At 38.9% G+C, this 17,404-nt stretch overlaps 1 protein-coding gene across 1 annotated transcript in view; it reads right to left on the bottom strand.

Annotated features, from left to right (window-relative positions):
• Positions 1-17,404, bottom strand: part of hdac7.L (histone deacetylase 7 L homeolog) — a 197,107-nt gene that overhangs the window by 141,151 nt on the left and 38,552 nt on the right. The gene's annotated exons all lie outside the window — the stretch shown is intronic.

Raw genomic sequence — 17,404 nt, 5'->3', positions numbered from 1 at the left:
CAGATGGAGCCTCTAAACATGAGCGATGTGCAAAAGATATTACATTTTTCTGCATTAATTAGGCCAACGCTGTGGTAACATCTGTGTACCATACGTGTATTCTAGAACAATTGAGAAATGCATGTTTTCTCACTACTGCTGAGAATAGAAATGGGTGGGCGTCAGCTGATATGTTTTTTTATTTGCAGAAATAAAAATATGATAAGTAAGCAAGAAAAACCACTGAGAGCGCGAGTAAGATACAAGTAGCTAATAATAAGCTTAAATTACTTCATAGATCAAAAATGCCTCAACGGGTATCAAAGTCAGGAACCAAAGCAACTCCACTTAAAGAGCAGTCACTGAGGAAGTGTGTGAGCATGAAACATGTCTGACCCCTCACAGTCATTTTTAATTGATATTTGAATAAAGACGCAATGTTATTAAGAACAACTGTTGCAGTATTTTGAAGCATCTGTGTGTGCTATTGAAACAATATTAAGTGATATAATTTGGAGCCATTGTTATTCTCCCTATACACTCTGTCTTTGGAAGATCTCGTCTACTCATTTGGCTTTAAATATCTGTATGCTAATATCATCCAAATTTATTTCTCAACCCTTTCATTAAAAGCTGAAACTGGCTCAAATCTCTATCTGCCTCCTAACAATCTCCAACTGGATAAACCAGCGCCACCTTAAACTGAACCTAACAGAAACTAAACTAATACTCTTTCCATCTAAACCTGTCTTTACTCTCCTATTTACTATCTCTAGTGATGGCATGCTCATTAACCCTGTCAACTCAGCAAGTTGTTTTTGGGTAATCTTTGACTCCTCTCTCTCCTTCTCTGACCATATTAACACCACTGTCAAAATATCTCACTTTTTCTTACATAATATTGTCAAAATCCATCCCTTTCTTTCACAAGTAACAGCTAAGATGCTAATGCATGCTCTCATTCTATCCTGCCTAGACTACTGTAACCTTCTACTAACTGGCCTCCCTAAATCCCCTCTCTCCCCACTACAACCTATATTAAATACTGCTGCCCGATCTTTCCTCCTCTCATCCAAGAGAGAACAGGCCCCTCTATGAGTCCTTATCATGGCTTAAACTAATAATAAAACTAAAAAGCTTATAAACTCCTTCTCATAACCTTCAAGGCCCTACATGCCTCTGCACCCCACTACATCTTTTGTCTTGTGTCTCCATATGTTCCTGGCCATCTCCTCTTGTCCTCTCAGTGCAACCACATGGTTGTACTGCTGTTTCCTGCCTTAAACCTTCCTCTCTTCTTCTTACAAATGGAATGCCATTCCTTAATTGCTCAGGAGAGAACACTCCCTTAGGGCAAGGCCAGACATGACGTTTTTACATTGCATTTTTAAAAAAGCTCAGTCGGGCGTCAATACACCCCTGAAACCACAGCGACTGTCAATATGTGTTTTTCATGCGTTTTTCAGCACATAGGTTTCTTTTCCCAACATGCACTTCACATTGCTCTCGTTCCTCATAATTCGACTAGCTGAAAATAGAAAAGCTATTTATAAATAGAAAAACTATCTACATGCAAAATGGAGCAGGAGTGATCGTCAATACACAACATAATTACGTCACCGGCCGTAAAACTGTATATGTGTAATTTATCCCGCGAGAATGCCATATTTAAAATACGCTGCGTATTTCCGTAGAGTGTGGTTTCAAACTTGCAGATCCCATAGAGTCTATCGATTCAGTGGTTTCTTGACCTATTGGTGTTTCTGCTAAAAAAAAACGCCAATACCGGCGTCCCGTGGTGGATTTCACCTTGCAATCGCCCTGTGAGAATTGCCATAGTGCGTTTTCCATTAGTTTCAGTGGTAGTGCAGTTTATGCGTATTTACACAAGACAGAACTTTTTTAAAAACGCCACGTCTGGCCTTGCCCTTAGTCTCTTCCGAACTAAACTCAAAGACTACCTCTTGGAGCACTCGCATAACACCTGACCCAGTTCTGGCACTTATAGTGCAGTCTCAACAACTGTAACCTGCAGCACCTAATATCCTCCTGTTTGTGCCTGTAAGTTACCCCCCATGTAGATTGTAAGCTCTATGGGGCAGGGACCTGTTTCCTCTTGTATCTTTAATACTTAGCTCTTAATGCGAATGTACTTTATATTTATTCGTATTTATTATTGTAATGACCCCATGTTTGTTCCTTATCATGCATCCACTTACACTCAGGGGCAGATTTACTAAGGGTCGAATTTCGAAGTTAAAAAAACATCGAAAGTTGACCCTCGAATTGAAATCCTTTGACTTCGAATATCGAAGTCGAAGGATCTATAGCGTATTCGATCGATCGAACGATAGAATAGAAATTGTTCGATCGAACGATTAAATTGTTCGAATCGAACGAAGGTTTTTTTAAAGAGACAGTACTTCGATTATCGAATGGTTGAATATTTGAACGATTTTTTACTTCGAATCAAAGTCGAAGTAGATTCGAAGTCGTAGTATCCTATTCGATGGTCGAAGTCTCCAAAAAAATTACTTTGAAATTCAAAGTTTTTTAACTTTGAGGATTCACTCGAGCTTAGTAAATCTGCCCCTTAGTCTCATATCTCAAATTCAATCCCTCTTCCCAGTACTGAAACAGAACCGTTTTCTAACAGTTTCTCTCTCTTTCACTCTCTGTCAAGTATCAAGAATTTGCTAACAGAAAGATGTGCAATGTTATCAGGAGAGAAACAGAGAATCAGAGGTTGCTGTGATTGTAAACACTATTAGGGGTTCCTGGTGCACAGTAGGATTTTCTTCTGGTGAAACTCTAGCACAGATTTGCAAACATTTTTTTCACTCATGAAAACTCAGATTTCGTTCACTCATCCTTGCCCCCCCCCCAGGTAGCATTACCATCATTTTATTGCATGAATACAAGGTTGCCACTGAGGAGCTCCAGTAAATGAATCTCTGTGATAAATGAATTTGTGTTGGTGATTGACTGGCCTGTGTTTCTGGCAGGATCTAAAGGAAATATCTATTAAATGAGATGACATAAGACAGGTATGTTATACAATGACACCATTATCTAAACTATTTACTGCCAGGCTGCAGCATGTTATTTTTAGATGTCAGCTCTACAGATAATTGGAAAGTACATCTACTGTTTGGGGGGTTGTCATTAATTAGTGCACTACATTAGAGGCTGTATAAACAATCGGGTAAGCTGAGCGATAATTTGTCATATGTGGAAAATGGATTTATTGTTGGTACATCTTAGCAACAAAAGGAAAATTGTCAGTTGTTCGTCATAACCCAAGATTAAAAAGTTAAGATGTTCGGCTTCTTGGCTAATGTACTGTTCGGTCATTTAGATAAACCTGTTGACATAAAGTTAGGCTTTAATTATTAGGTTCTGTAATTGGCCGGAACACAATTATACAAGATAAGTGTACTCAATAACCCACAGCATACACACACATCATTGTTTCTCTGCTGCTAGGTTATTTCACTTGGTTGAATTTGGTGCTCACCACTACAAACATAATGGCCTGAAAGTATATGTATGTATGAACTGGGGAGGGGGTTGTTTGGATAAGTTGCACCAAAAGAAAAATAATGATGGAGGGTTAAGCTACACTCACCAACACCATTGTAGAATGCTTCATTCTGAGCCATGCTTAAAGACTATGGGGCTGTTGTACAAATGTTTGGCCAAAAACATCACTTTGCAATTATCATTTTATCATATTTTCATCATATTGCTACAGCATTGAACATTATATCTTGGACCTCTAAATTGTATGAAGCATAGTGAAAATTATTGCCCACTACGATTCTGAAACCTTATATCGATATTTATCATGTACTGTCTCTTTAAAAATTCGACTTCAACCATTCGCCATCTAAAACCTGCCGAATTGATGTTTTAGCCTATGGGGAACCCAATTGGAGTCAATTGGTGGACTTTAAAAAATCAAAGGTTTTTTGGGGAAAACTTCAAATTGGATTCGATTGATTGTGCTATTCCTTCGATTCGTACGATTCAAATTCAGCCGAATATGGACCTATTCGATCGAAAATGGACCTATTCTACCAAAAAAAACCCTTCTACTTAATTTCGGTTGGTCTTTTTGAATTCGAATTTCGAAGTTTTTTCAATTCCAAATTCGACCCTTGATAAATATGCCTCTAAGTCTTAGAGGGTTATATACATTACTCTGAATGCAAAAATCAAGAAAAATTTGTGGTTTATTTTAATAAAATCGGACTTTTAAAAAAATCACGAATTTTTAGTAATTTATTAAACCCAGAGGATGGAAAAGTCCGGATCTGAAAATCCAGCATCTCAGACCTGTCGAGGTTGCATATAAGTTAATGGGAAAAGTCCCAATGATTTTTTATTGATGTCTGCTGAGTTTCGTGCAATACCCCAAAGTTTTCAGAATTTTCAGGTGAAAATCTGAAAAAATCGTGAAAATCGTAAAAAAATGGATTTTTTACTGCAAAGCAGATTTTCGAGAAAATTTAATAATAAATAAGCGTAAAAAAAAGATCGGATTTGATCTGAGTTTGTAGCAGAAAATATTGAGATAAATTCGGACTTAAAGTCACAGACCCAAGTGACAGAACCAAGCATACCTCTCTCACACTGATATTTCATTACGTCGAAAATCCCTGTTTATGGTTTCAAAAAGATGACATCCGGATCTGAAACCCAATCAAAATTTGATTATCATTTCACATAAGTAGAATGTGTGCTGTTTTTACCCACGGTGAAAATACTAGTCCTAGTTCCAGTATCTTTTTCCTTTCTTTCTGATTAATCTCACAGAATAAGGGTAAGATAGGAGAGGGGAGAAAAGGGAAGGTGGTAGGAGCTAATGATAGTGGTCATCCTATGGTGACCTTGAAGATGTATGCTTTAGAGACATAAGGAATAATTCAATTATTCCTATAGAAGTAGCTTGCACAGAGATACAATATTTATATAGGTTGATTTACAGTGGGGTCCTGTTTATTTTAAGAAATGTCCCCAAATGGTTTCCAAGTTTCTAAACTCTTACTAAAGTTTTCTTCTTGCATCCATTACATTTAGGGGGTTATTTATTAAACCTCAAATTTTTCTGGTTGGGCTCAATTTTTTCAAGATTTATTATTATTATTATGCCATCCCAGACCTGTCGAGGTCCTGTATAAGTCAATGGGAGAGGCACCTATCCCAAACTGAAGTTACCAAGGGGGGTTATTTAGTAAACCGTGAATTTTTGTGGTCTGGCTTTTTGGGGCAAAATTCAATTTTTTTTCTAGGAATTTTTTTTTTTTTTTTTTTTTAAATGCAAAAAGCCATAATCTGTAAATCCGCCATCTCAGACCTGTCGAGGTCTTGTATGAGTCAATGGGAGAGGCAGCTATCCCAAACAGAAGTTATTGTGGTTTTTGGTGGGTTTAGCACGAAAATCCAACTCTTTAGGGGTTTTCGGGCAAAAACTGAAAAAAATCAAGCTTTTCGGGAGAAAAGCCTGAAAAAATCGTACAATTTGGGTTTCCTCTTGATTTTTTCAATTTTTTTACCGATTAAAACAAGTTAATTTATCAATAAATAAGGCAAAGTCATGCATGGGAGTTTGGTCAAGCTATTTTCTATTGGGACAATAAGATAAATTCGGATTTTAGTAAATAACCCCCTTAATGTTCTTAGACATTAGATAGAGAGAGACTTTAACTAGTTGTGCGATATATCAATATTTTTGTAGCCTCTTATAGAGGGAATTGGTTGCTTAGATCGTAGAATAGGACAATCCTACCAGATACTGTATGTAAAACATCTTTGTATTGCCACATCCTCTCCAGCACTGGTTGTTAATAAACACCTTGCCCACTCGGTCTGGATAAAGATTCCACCAATGTAACAGATTTCTTCCCTTTTCAAAATGACTTGCAGGTTATTACAGAAAATTCCCATTATTTCAGGGGAAGTCACTATTAGTGCCTTTATTGCATTTATTCCTTCTGCCCAAGACCAATAAAAGAGTTTCCTACCTACAGTATCATGTCCTTATTTTTAATAAAATAAATTATGTTAAAATGCAGGTGATTAGAGCTAGATGGCCGAGTACAAACTTATTGGATCTCTCTCTCCAGTATTGTATTTTCAGATAAATCAGTCCCAATCACTATGGCCTGGGTTATGGTCTTCTTTAGCCTGTAATATTAGTTTTGCCCATATGCATATGCTATATACATATATTTAATATATGCATATGCTATATACATATATTTAATATATGCATATTAAATAATGCTGACAGTCTTACTTGGGCTTGCTGAAAAAATAATAATGTATAAAGCTGTATATGTATCAGTATTTTATACATCCCTTATCACTAATGGCTCCAAGACTCATTAGTGTTGATAGAAAATGACTTTGATACAAATCCTCATTCACCTTTGTGGAAGCATATACCCTGTTGCACACTTTCTCTGTGTCTAGGGACAGTACTAGAAAAAGGAATCTGATGAACCTGCACCATCTGAATGAGATCAGTAAAACTGGTAGCATCAGTTATGATGTTAAAAAAAAACTGATAGCATCCGGAACCTGGCACATTTTTATCCATCCAACTTGATAACTGATGTTGCATTTTTTGTAGCCCATTAAGGAAATATTCACTGTAGATCTTTAGATATTTAGATTGGTTGGTAGTAATAACAATGAGTCTTTTTCAGGCTTAGCAATTATTATATATGAAATCAGCATTTTAGTTGGAAACACTTGCCTGCTGTGGCTTCATTAAAAATTCTGTCAATATAGGACTATAGAATGATACCAGCTAAAATAAATGCTGTAGCTCTTAGTTTCTGTTATTAATATAGGGTCATCCAATAATTTTCCCACTATTTAATATTACTCCAAAAGAGTTGTCAGTCTGTAAGGTTTATGGAACCTACTTTTGCTTCAGTTACTCATTATTAGCCCCAAGCCAGAGGGACGCTAATATAGCCAAAATGATAGTAATTTGTACATTTGGGTGACATACATGGTATAAGAAAATTGATGCGCAAATAAATGATGATTATAAACTGTAGCAGACATCATGTGAAGTTCCAATAGCAGTGATAACTAATAAAGTTACAACTTTGTTTCGTGGGGAGTACTTTATTAGAATAGATGTACTTTAGTAGAACAGTATTTCCTACTGATACCCTTGACACTAGAAGTAGACCATTCAAAACAGTGGCAAAAGCAGAGCTGGGACAAAAGCTAAGGGTCATCATTCTCTCCCCCTTGCTCTTGCCACCTCCTCCATCTCATCTACAATCCCAATCACCAGCTCCCTCATAGCCCAGCTCCTGAATGCACAGGTCCGGAGGGGTATCCTAGAGCCCACCCACCAGTATGCCCTAAGCACATGCCTTTGCTGTCTACCCCTACTTCCATCCCTGGACAAAAGGGCGTAGTTGAATAAGCAATAATTCTTAACAACCTCTGCTATTTGCACTTTTATAAATATACCAGATCTGTCAAAATCATTATATACAGTATAACCCATGTAGTCACCAGAAAAATTTAAACATTTTGAACTTTAATAGGCAAATAAAAGCACCTCTTAAATTCTTTATGATTGGTTATGTGCCAAAAAAATGTGATGTTCTTTATTGACTTTAACTGGAAAAATAAAACAATTTTTAGATGACTGCAATCACCAAAAGTATCACCAGCAAACACCTCCAAGAGTGATTTGACTTGCTTTGACTTGCTGTTTCTGCTTGGACTTTCTGGTAGCAGAAGTCAATAAACAATCTTAAATCATGTTTACATTGTATAATGATAAATCTTAAGCTGAGCCTGCCAAGAAATTGATATGCAAATCTCTGGACAAATGACTTCTTTCTAACGATGTATTTAAATAATTTACGAGAAAAAAACTGACCTCTCCTATTAACCTCAGATTAATTTAAAAACATTTAATTAAGACATTAACATTTATATTTGTTAAAAAACAAGAGAATTTTTCAACGTTGACCGGGCATGTGCTGTTGTGAGCGTGAGTCTAATTTCTAAAGCATGTGTTGGAAATGGGATTACTTAATTCCTAATGGAGCTAGTAACTCACCCTTGGCTTTCTAACAAGAGGTAAAATGTTTTCTAATTGTCAGGTCAGCTAAGGGAAGCATTTAAGTGAGACATTGTACAATGCTCAAGTCCTCCAGGAAAAAAAAAATGGAAAGGTCAAGGCAGCGGAAAAGTAGTCACATGTGGCAAGAAAGTGTGAGTCTTCTAGTGCATTCACACTGGTCCCTTGTGAACCTAGTGCAGCTTGAAGCTGTTAGGCACATCCTGCGGGAGTGTTTTATGAGGCTAAGAGAGTAACACAAGATAAAGACCTACATGTCACATTTTTCAGCCTACAGCCATCAAAAACAAAATCATTATTGGTAAGGAAGGGAAAAACTCAGTAGACACAGGGAATAGCTATTTAAGTCTACAGCAGAAGTTTCCTTTATCAAACGTATACAAAAATGCAGAAATAAAAGTCACCGGTTTAGCTCAATAATGAAATATATACATGCTTCTGGGTACCCAGCCAGTGAAATCTCTGATGATTTATTCCAGTACATCTGGGAGGAAAAGTACTTTAATTAGTTGCAACAACAAAATTAAATTCAGAGAATAGTTTGATTCCCGCGTGAGAAGATTTTGACCTTGGAGACTATGTCTGAAAATGTTCATTCTAATTAATGGGGTTGTGCTGCTAGCTATCCTTAGCTCACTATCCCCAAAGGGAACATGAGTTTATATTCACACATTGCTGATAGAGCTTGATAACGGAAACACACTTACATGTTTATTTTCAGAGCTACTAGTTAGTGCCGTAACTTTCAGGCACAATTACACCCTCTGCTAAGATGCTTAGAATATGGGGAGGTTAGGTGTAAGTGTTTTTTTTCCAATTTAACCCCAGCCAGCATGACACAGTTATCTTTAAGAAATAATGAAAGAACACAAATGATTTAGTAAGTAGAGGTAGACAACTATGAAACTTAGGGGTTATTTAATAAGCTCCAAATACCCGAAATTCCCCGAAATCTGAAAAATTGTGAATTTTTTAATAAAATCTGACTTTTAAAAAAAATAACAAATTTTTCGGAATTTATTAAACCCCGAGGGCTAAAAAGCCAGAATATAAAAACACGGCATCTCAAACCTGTCGAGGTTGCATAAAAGTCAATGGGAACAGTCCCATTGATTTTTGGTTGTGTCAGGGGTTTCGGGCAATTTCACGATGTTTTCGGAGCTTCCGGGTGAAAATTCACGAACAAAATCGTAAAAATCTGAGCTTTTCCCGCAAAGCAAATTTTCAGGAAAATGTAATAATAAATAAGAGTTAAAACCCCGTGTGGGTTAGATCGGAGTTTGTAGCAGCCGATATTGAGATAAATTCGGACCTTGATTAATAACCCTCTTAAGGTGGCCATAGACGTAACAATTACGTTCTTTCTTGGAAAAGATCTTTCCAAGAAAGATCATTCGTTACAATACACACGTGCAGAACTGAATCGTCAGATATACAGGTAGATATATAGTTAGAAACAATAGAATTATACCTGTATCTGACGATTCAGCACTAACAATGGCCCGCTGTTTGGGTGCCTTCAAAGGCACCCAATCAAAATTTTCTGTCCATACACGCACCGAATATTGTATCAAAATTAATTTTGTATGATATTATCTGTGCGTCTATGGCCACCTTAAACCTCAAAACTTGCAATTAAAAATAGCTGTAACCCTTTAAGCTCCAGACACACATTCAGAGGTGGAGGTAGCTCCAGGGTTCCCCTGCTTAAATAGATGTACTTGCGCTTAATTTCGAACAAGAGGCAGGACAAGGAAGCAGTGCCAAGTGCAACTATAGAGCAACCGATGAGAAGTAAATGAATTGCCTTCTGACACAACTGCCTGCACCCAATTTAGTGGCCATAAATCGGCCATTGCAGTATTGAATGACCCCTATAGCCTTGTTATTTTTATTATTCTGTAGACCTGCCCAAGTGCATTTCTGCCATGATGGCCATGTAAAAATGCAATAGCTTCCCACCTTATTCAGCGGCAGGGGGACAGGTTGTGGGTGGAAATGGGGGGTGGAGGTGTCTAAGCTTTGCTGCTTTAGGTTCCAGAATAATCAAAGTGGCCCTCCCAAAGCTGTTAATATGTGTCTGAGGCAGATTTCAATCTACCCTAAATAGAGCTTCATTTATTAAAAATCATATTAAACAGGTCAAACACTAAGGGGGTTATTTATTAAAGATGTTGAGATGTTTTTTTACCTGAACAATTCGAGTTTTCAAGGGTATTTTTCAGGCAAAACTCACATTATGGGTAATTTTTTGAGATTTATTATACCCTGAAGCTGGAAACAACTCAAATCTGAAAATACGCCATCTTAAACCTGTTGAGATTATGTAAAAGTCAATGGCAGTGGGGTTAACTCAAAAACTTTGATTCAAATGATTTGAGGGTTTTTTTCGCCAACAACTTGATCAATTTGAGTATTCAAGTTTTTCACCCCGAATTCACTGATTTGAGTTTTTCCCATACTAGTTTTTTCATAAATCAGAAAACATTCGAGGTATAAAAAACCTCACAAACCTCTAAAACTCCACCTTTGATAAATAACTGCCTAAGTAATGGTTGCTTAGTACAAAAATGCAATGGATCCATGTCTTGTTAGCAATGGCATACCTAGCAATGGGTGGGCTGGCTGCACATTTTGTACTACCCAGGCCTGCCCAAGCCCAAGCTAGACCCCATCTCTTTCACAATCGGAAGCCAGCACACTCCTGGTGAATGTGCCTAAAATATATTCTCTGCCCTACCTCGGATTGCATTTAGAGCTGCTCCATTGGGTCCCAAGGGGGTGCAGGCCTGGGAGCAATTGTACCCCAGCATCCTCAGTAGTTACGCCGCATCATTGATAGCCAGAGCAACATGTCACCTCAGCAACTGTTACAAGTTACAATGCAATGGAAACATTTTGTGCACTGTGTTTTGCTTTATAAAAGGAAATGTATTTATTTTGGCTGTCATTGTTAGGCCATCCTTAATTATTACTAAATGTGTGAGTGCTGAAAAGCTGATGCGCAGACATTCCTATATATATATATATATATATATATATATATATATATATATATATATATATATATATATATAGCAAGTGTAGGATGACAGCACTCCAAGGATTTAACAGGCAAAATATAGTGTCAAAAATAGAATAGGTTTATTAAATCCGACGTTTCAGTTCCTCACAGGAACTTTCCTCAGGGAATACAGAACACAGTGCACAGTGAGACGCTTAAAACAACATTTTGGCGCCAAGCAAAGTTGCTAGGCAACAGTAAACAATTGTGAAGGACACCACGGGACCCCAACCGTGTGGGGAAATACTTGGAAATTAAAAGCAAACAGAGGTGTGGAGTAAAATATCAGACCTATTCACAACGATCGCGCAAAAGATCTGACAGGAAACCAAAGTAATATCGTGTAAAGTACAGAGAGCATGGGGGCGTGTCGTGCTATTCAGGGGATCCCATACTCACAATTTCTAAGGGTAATACGCAATAACAGCTCTAGGGAGACGGCCGAAACGCAACTTCGAGAAATGTTTGACAGATTCCTCAATAGAGGATACCCACAGGATTCTCTCTACAAACAACTAGAGAGGGCTCTCCACCATACTCAAACTGAACTCCTGCAAACAACTCCTAAGGATAAGGAAGGGTCTAAGAACACTCTGATTTTTACTGCGACCTATTCGACAGCTTCCCGTCACATATCAGCCAGTATCAATAAACACTGGCCCATGCTGAGCTTGGACGACTCTTTAAGCCTACACTCCGTTAGGAGACCAATGATGGGCTACAGAAGAGGCAGAAATCTCAGAGACCTGCTGGTGAGAACAGAGAACAGGGGATTACAGCCACGGAATCCAGTTGGCTAGCCTCTCAGAGAAAATTAGGGTGCTACAAATGCCCGGACTGTGTGACTTGCCGGTGTCTGCTCACGGGGCCTGACTTTCCCCACCCCCACACGGGCAAAAGATTCAAAATCCTGCACAGACTAGGATGCTGCTCCTCCTATATCGTCTATATCATCACATGCCCCTGTGGTATGTACTATGTTGGCAAAACATGCACAACACTGAAGGAGCGGATTGGCAATCACCGCTCGTCTATTAGCAAAGCCTTGAAAGAAGGCAAGGCTTTGCAACCAGTAGCTCAACATTTTCTGACCAAAGGGCACACTCTCCCTACCTTCAGGTGTATGGCGATCGACCATCAACCCCCCCTGGCTAGGGGTGGCAACAGGGACCAGGCATTACTCAGAAGAGAATCCAGGTGGATTCATAAATTGGACACTGTGGCCCCCCGAGGACTTAACGAATTATTGCCCTTGGGATGCTTTGTCTGAATCTTATGATGTACTACACTCTGGGTTGTTGATGCATTACATCCCTTTTAATGTATGTTTCAATTCTTATCTTTTTTGCTATTTGTCACAGTTTTTATGCTGCAACATTGTTGCCTGATTGTTCAGACCCATGACTCACTGTATTCGATCGTTGGCGCATCTGACTAACCTTTAGAAACCAGGTTAAATGGAGCGGAAGGGTTGGCTCCTCCCACAAGAGCTAATAGATGACCCTGATACGTGGGCTAACAGGCAAGGTGATATGGCGTACCAGTAGGCACAGGTGGCAGCACAGGGCTCAGTCTCCCCCATACCTTAGGCACGGACCAACTGTAGAGATGTGCGCAGCACCGCACCTATGTGCGGCGCTGCCACTATACTACTGGGTCCCAGCCTTTTGAATTGGTGAAGCCATTGCACGTTGCTAGGAGAGAAGAGCTAAGCTACCTATGGGAGTTCCTACCATGCGCGTCACTACGCACCGCCCCACTGATGCCTGTGTGGTGAATAACCACACCCACCTCTGCAGGTCCATATATGGGTTGCACGACACGCCCCCATGCTCTCTGTACTTTACACGATATTACTTTGGTTTCCTGTCAGATCTTTTGCGCGATCGTTGTGAATAGGTCTGATATTTTACTCCACACCTCTGTTTGCTTTTAATTTCCAAGTATTTCCCCACACGGTTGGGGTCCCGTGGTGTCCTTCACAATTGTTTACTGTTGCCTAGCAACTTTGCTTGGCGCCAAAATGTTGTTTTAAGCGTCTCACTGTGCACTGTGTTCTGTATTCCCTGAGGAAAGTTCCCGTGAGGAACTGAAACATCGGATTTAATAAACATATTCTATTTTTGACACTATATTTTGCCTGTTAAATCCTTGGAGTGCTGTCATCCTACACTTGCTACACATTCTTCACTTGGACTAGCACCCAGGTTATTTCCATCTCATGGTGTGCGGACTATACGCATTCTTATATATATATACTGTATATATATACAAACTAGCACCTACAGTAAACTCTATTCTCTATTTGTAAGAACTATAGTGCCCCAAATCACAGATGTCCATAAGGACAAACTAGAGTTGAAAATGACACCACCAGAAAACATTATAGAACTGATTTGTCTATAATGACTGCTAATGAGACCCCCCACTTTGTTAATTCTTTTACCTTTTCCAGCTGGAGGGGTGACCTGCTATATGTTCCTGACTTACAAGAAAACTGTATATAACTGTGATTGTGAGAGAAGCAGAACTGGGCACTTAACAGACTGAAGAATGCTATCACATTCCAGAAATTGGCAAAATACACCACATCTTGAAAGTGAGAGCTGCCAGAATATCCTCTGTAATTTCCAGGTGACAATAGGGGTCATTTACATCCACTACTACAGTAGATTTCCTGGGAATTTCACAGAAGTCAGTTGTGTGTTAAACCCTGTTCATTAAAGGTCAAAACGGGCTCTTCTGAATCCGAGCAGTTGATGCAGAGGAACCTTGAAACTACCGCCACCTCCAGATTTGAAACTGCTAATAACAACAGTGCCACCTGCTGTTTATTTGGTCCATCTGGCTACAGTCAGCGGAAAATTAATTTCTTGAGCATATGAATGTCTTATGATGTTAGAACTGACCAGAGAGGCTTCAGGTGCCTGTTTTCTGCTTACTAACTTCATCTCATGAATAACAGTTAGCGAGGCACAATATAGGCAGGAGACATTAGTGACCACCCGCCTTTCTGCATTGCCCTATGGGTTTGCTACTGAAACATAGGACATGGATCAATATATAACCTGGCGAAACAGACTCTAGCGAAAAAGATTCACTATTTGATAAATTTGCAGAGTAATGAGTGAAAGTTTGCATGGTGAAACAACGTCTCTAGCTCTGAGCTTTTTTGCTAGTGTACTGTCCTCTTCTAAATTGGCAATGTCCCTGCGAATTGTCATTTTGGCAAATTGCCGGTAGAAAAGCCCACTTCATCCTTTAGTAAATCTGCCCCGTTATCTCTTCTGTGCAATTGTTTTCAAGCAAATATGTCTTGATTTTTTTCTTTCTCTCTCTAGGTGGATATATATACAGTATAAAATCATATGGAAGAACCAAGACTTGATTATGAGGTTTGTTTTTCATCCATTTTACCTATCGTTCTGCTCACATATCCCCATATGTATGGAATGAGGAGCTGTTGTTTGAGTATGGTCAGTAAGGTCACTAGCCAGCTGTCCTGTCAGTGAGCCCAAAGGCACATGATGCATATAAAGAACAGCCTGAACTCATTCCTTGTTTGAACTTTGTGCTCCTGCTACAGTTGTAAGCAGTTTTCTTTCTTTCTCAATATACTTGCAAGCTTGAATGACCTTGTTTACAATTTGGATAAATATTTTAATCTTTAGCATCCATTTATTCAAATTCTAAGGCTTCAGGCATTATGCATTTGGGCCTTCATTACTTTGTTTACCCTTCTTATAAATATCTGATTATGTAATAATGAATTCAAGCCTTTTGTAAAATAGCAGCTTGTTAGCCATTAAGGATAACTTCCCTTACTTCCTATGTGACAACTGGGATGAAACCATATTTGCTAATCTCTCTCTCTACTAATATTGGGTAAATACGTGTTTTTGTGCTCATATAGGGGAAACTGCTCATAGCAGGGCTGTACAGAGCATCAGTTAGAGGTAGGTAGAAGTGGGGGGTTAGCAGGTAGGACAAGGTGGTGACGATAACACTATACTGTATAACAGCCTAGTCTATGGCCTAAGCATTCTTGTTGATGTACAAATCCCATAAACCACCAATGACTAAAAGCTGTCTGGGGAGCTAGAAGATACACTTTGACAACAGCTGAAAGTACTCCTTATTGTAAAGGATATTATAAGTTACAGAGGAATTCCATGACCATATAAAAGCACGAGTATGAAGGCCAAGTGTTTTTGACTCCAAGGTGACTCCGAGGGGGCACTTTATTTATTATTATAAACACGTTTCAGTGAGTCATGTGACAGAAATAACATCACTATGCTCATATTATAACTAATGACATCACTAAGCACCGTTTATAAGGATATAATTTACAGGATATTCATGGCTTTTGTGTATTATAAGTATATAAAGTTTGTTTTGCCCAGTGCTCTGCTATAACCACTGACATAATGACAAGGTGGCTCCAGGATTCCGCTGCATCAAATAGGCACACTGTAATGTTTTTCCCAAAATGCAGTGTTTTTTCCCCAGAATTCCAGTATCATTCTCTTTGCAAAAGGTTATTGAACCTAATGCGCTGCATCCGGCACAGAGAAATTAAGGCCACTGTACATGTGCTTCATTGCAAATCAGGCAGTATTGTGACAAATATTTTCAAAGTCTGTCTGGCATCATTTGCAGTGTTCAACATGAGGGTGATGTGTGCACCCTATTCTTTTGATGAAACTGTGCTGCGGCAATTGGCACAAGATGCTGTGGGAACCATGGCACTGCCTGGTCAGGAGGCGGCAGTAGCTCCAGAGTTCCCCAACGCTAATAGGCACAGCAGTGTCTGATTCAGAATGGAAGACAGAAAGAACTGAGCCACACTGAGTGCAACTATACGGAGGAGCTCATTTTGATGCCATTACCTTTAATGAAAGTGGTTTTATTTGCAACTCACTGTGGGGGGGGGGGAACACATTGCTCATTGCACTTGCAGTAGTCTGGATGGTGACTGGTTTTACATGAATGGAGACTTGACTAAAGGGTATTTTACAGGGATAGTTGAAAATTGTACATTCTTTCATTGGATTAGGGTTCTAACACGTGTGCCACTGGGTTCTGCATTGGGTTCATCTTTATTTAATCTGTGTATCTGTGATTTGGAGGGGCATCAAAAATGTATTTATGTTTGCCTATCACACAAAACTACACAGAACAAATAGATCAATCCAGATGAGATGTACAGTAGATGTAATATTTCATTGTTGAGTAAGTTAATGCATTTAAAATAGGGAGACTACTTAATGGGACAAGAGGGGGAGGCCAGGAGGCATCATTCAGAAGTGCTAGTTAGGGAGCAGCGGTAGTTGCAGGCCAAACCGGGCCCTGCCCTTAAATTGGAGGCAGTTTGCCTGTGAATCAAATAGATGTCAAGCAGCATTTACTTGGCAAAATGTTGAACTTGGTAGACATGCCGTCTTTTGAGCTCAACTACTACAGTAAGTAACAATATGAAACATGTCTTGCCATTCTCCCTGCTTATCCAAATCGCTAAGAGTTTACACGTGCTGTTAATTCAAATAAAAATAGTTTTCACGCAAAAATGTCTTGATTTTTTTTCCTCTCACTAGGTGTATAATTTTATGTAATTATATGCTAAACATATATGAACATTCTCTACAATGCAACCCAACCTGGAGATTTGCTTACAAATGTGTAAAGTAGACAGATATTATTGTAAAATACACCTATGAGTATAACTATCCTGTGTACCCAACATTGGCAAATTAGTAGACACAAACCTTAGCTCATGGTAAGAAAATAAAAAATAGTGAAAATGAAAATATTGTATTGAAAGTCTTGTGGATGCAGATCATCTTGAAGAATGCAACTCAACCGAGAGCAGAATCCTCTTTCATATGCACATAATTTGTGATAGCAGAGAGTGGGCACAGAAAGCATGGGCTTGGGCCAAGAGGTACAAAGTGATCTAACACTCTCTGTTATCTGTGTGTTTTTGCAAAACACATTCTGGTTACAGCCAGTCGGGATGCGGGCTGCGGAGGAACATTGTTTTTGGAGCTATCAATAGGATTTCCTGTTAGGAGAGGAAGACAGATAAGCACTCAGGTCTTCTGAAAGTGCATGAAAATGAAATGATGCACTAAATTCAGCTATTGTTAAGTCTGAACTCAGGAATGCTCCAGAAAGTAATACAGTAGAGAAGCTTGTGTTTTTGTTGCTATAAAATCCATGGAAATCTTCTAGAACCA

This window comes from Xenopus laevis, chromosome 2L (genome assembly GCF_017654675.1).
Source record: "Xenopus laevis strain J_2021 chromosome 2L, Xenopus_laevis_v10.1, whole genome shotgun sequence".
Lineage (NCBI taxonomy): Eukaryota > Metazoa > Chordata > Amphibia > Anura > Pipidae > Xenopus > Xenopus laevis.
Note: the sequence above shows the minus strand (reverse complement) of the source record. Positions and strands in the feature narration are given on the sequence as shown.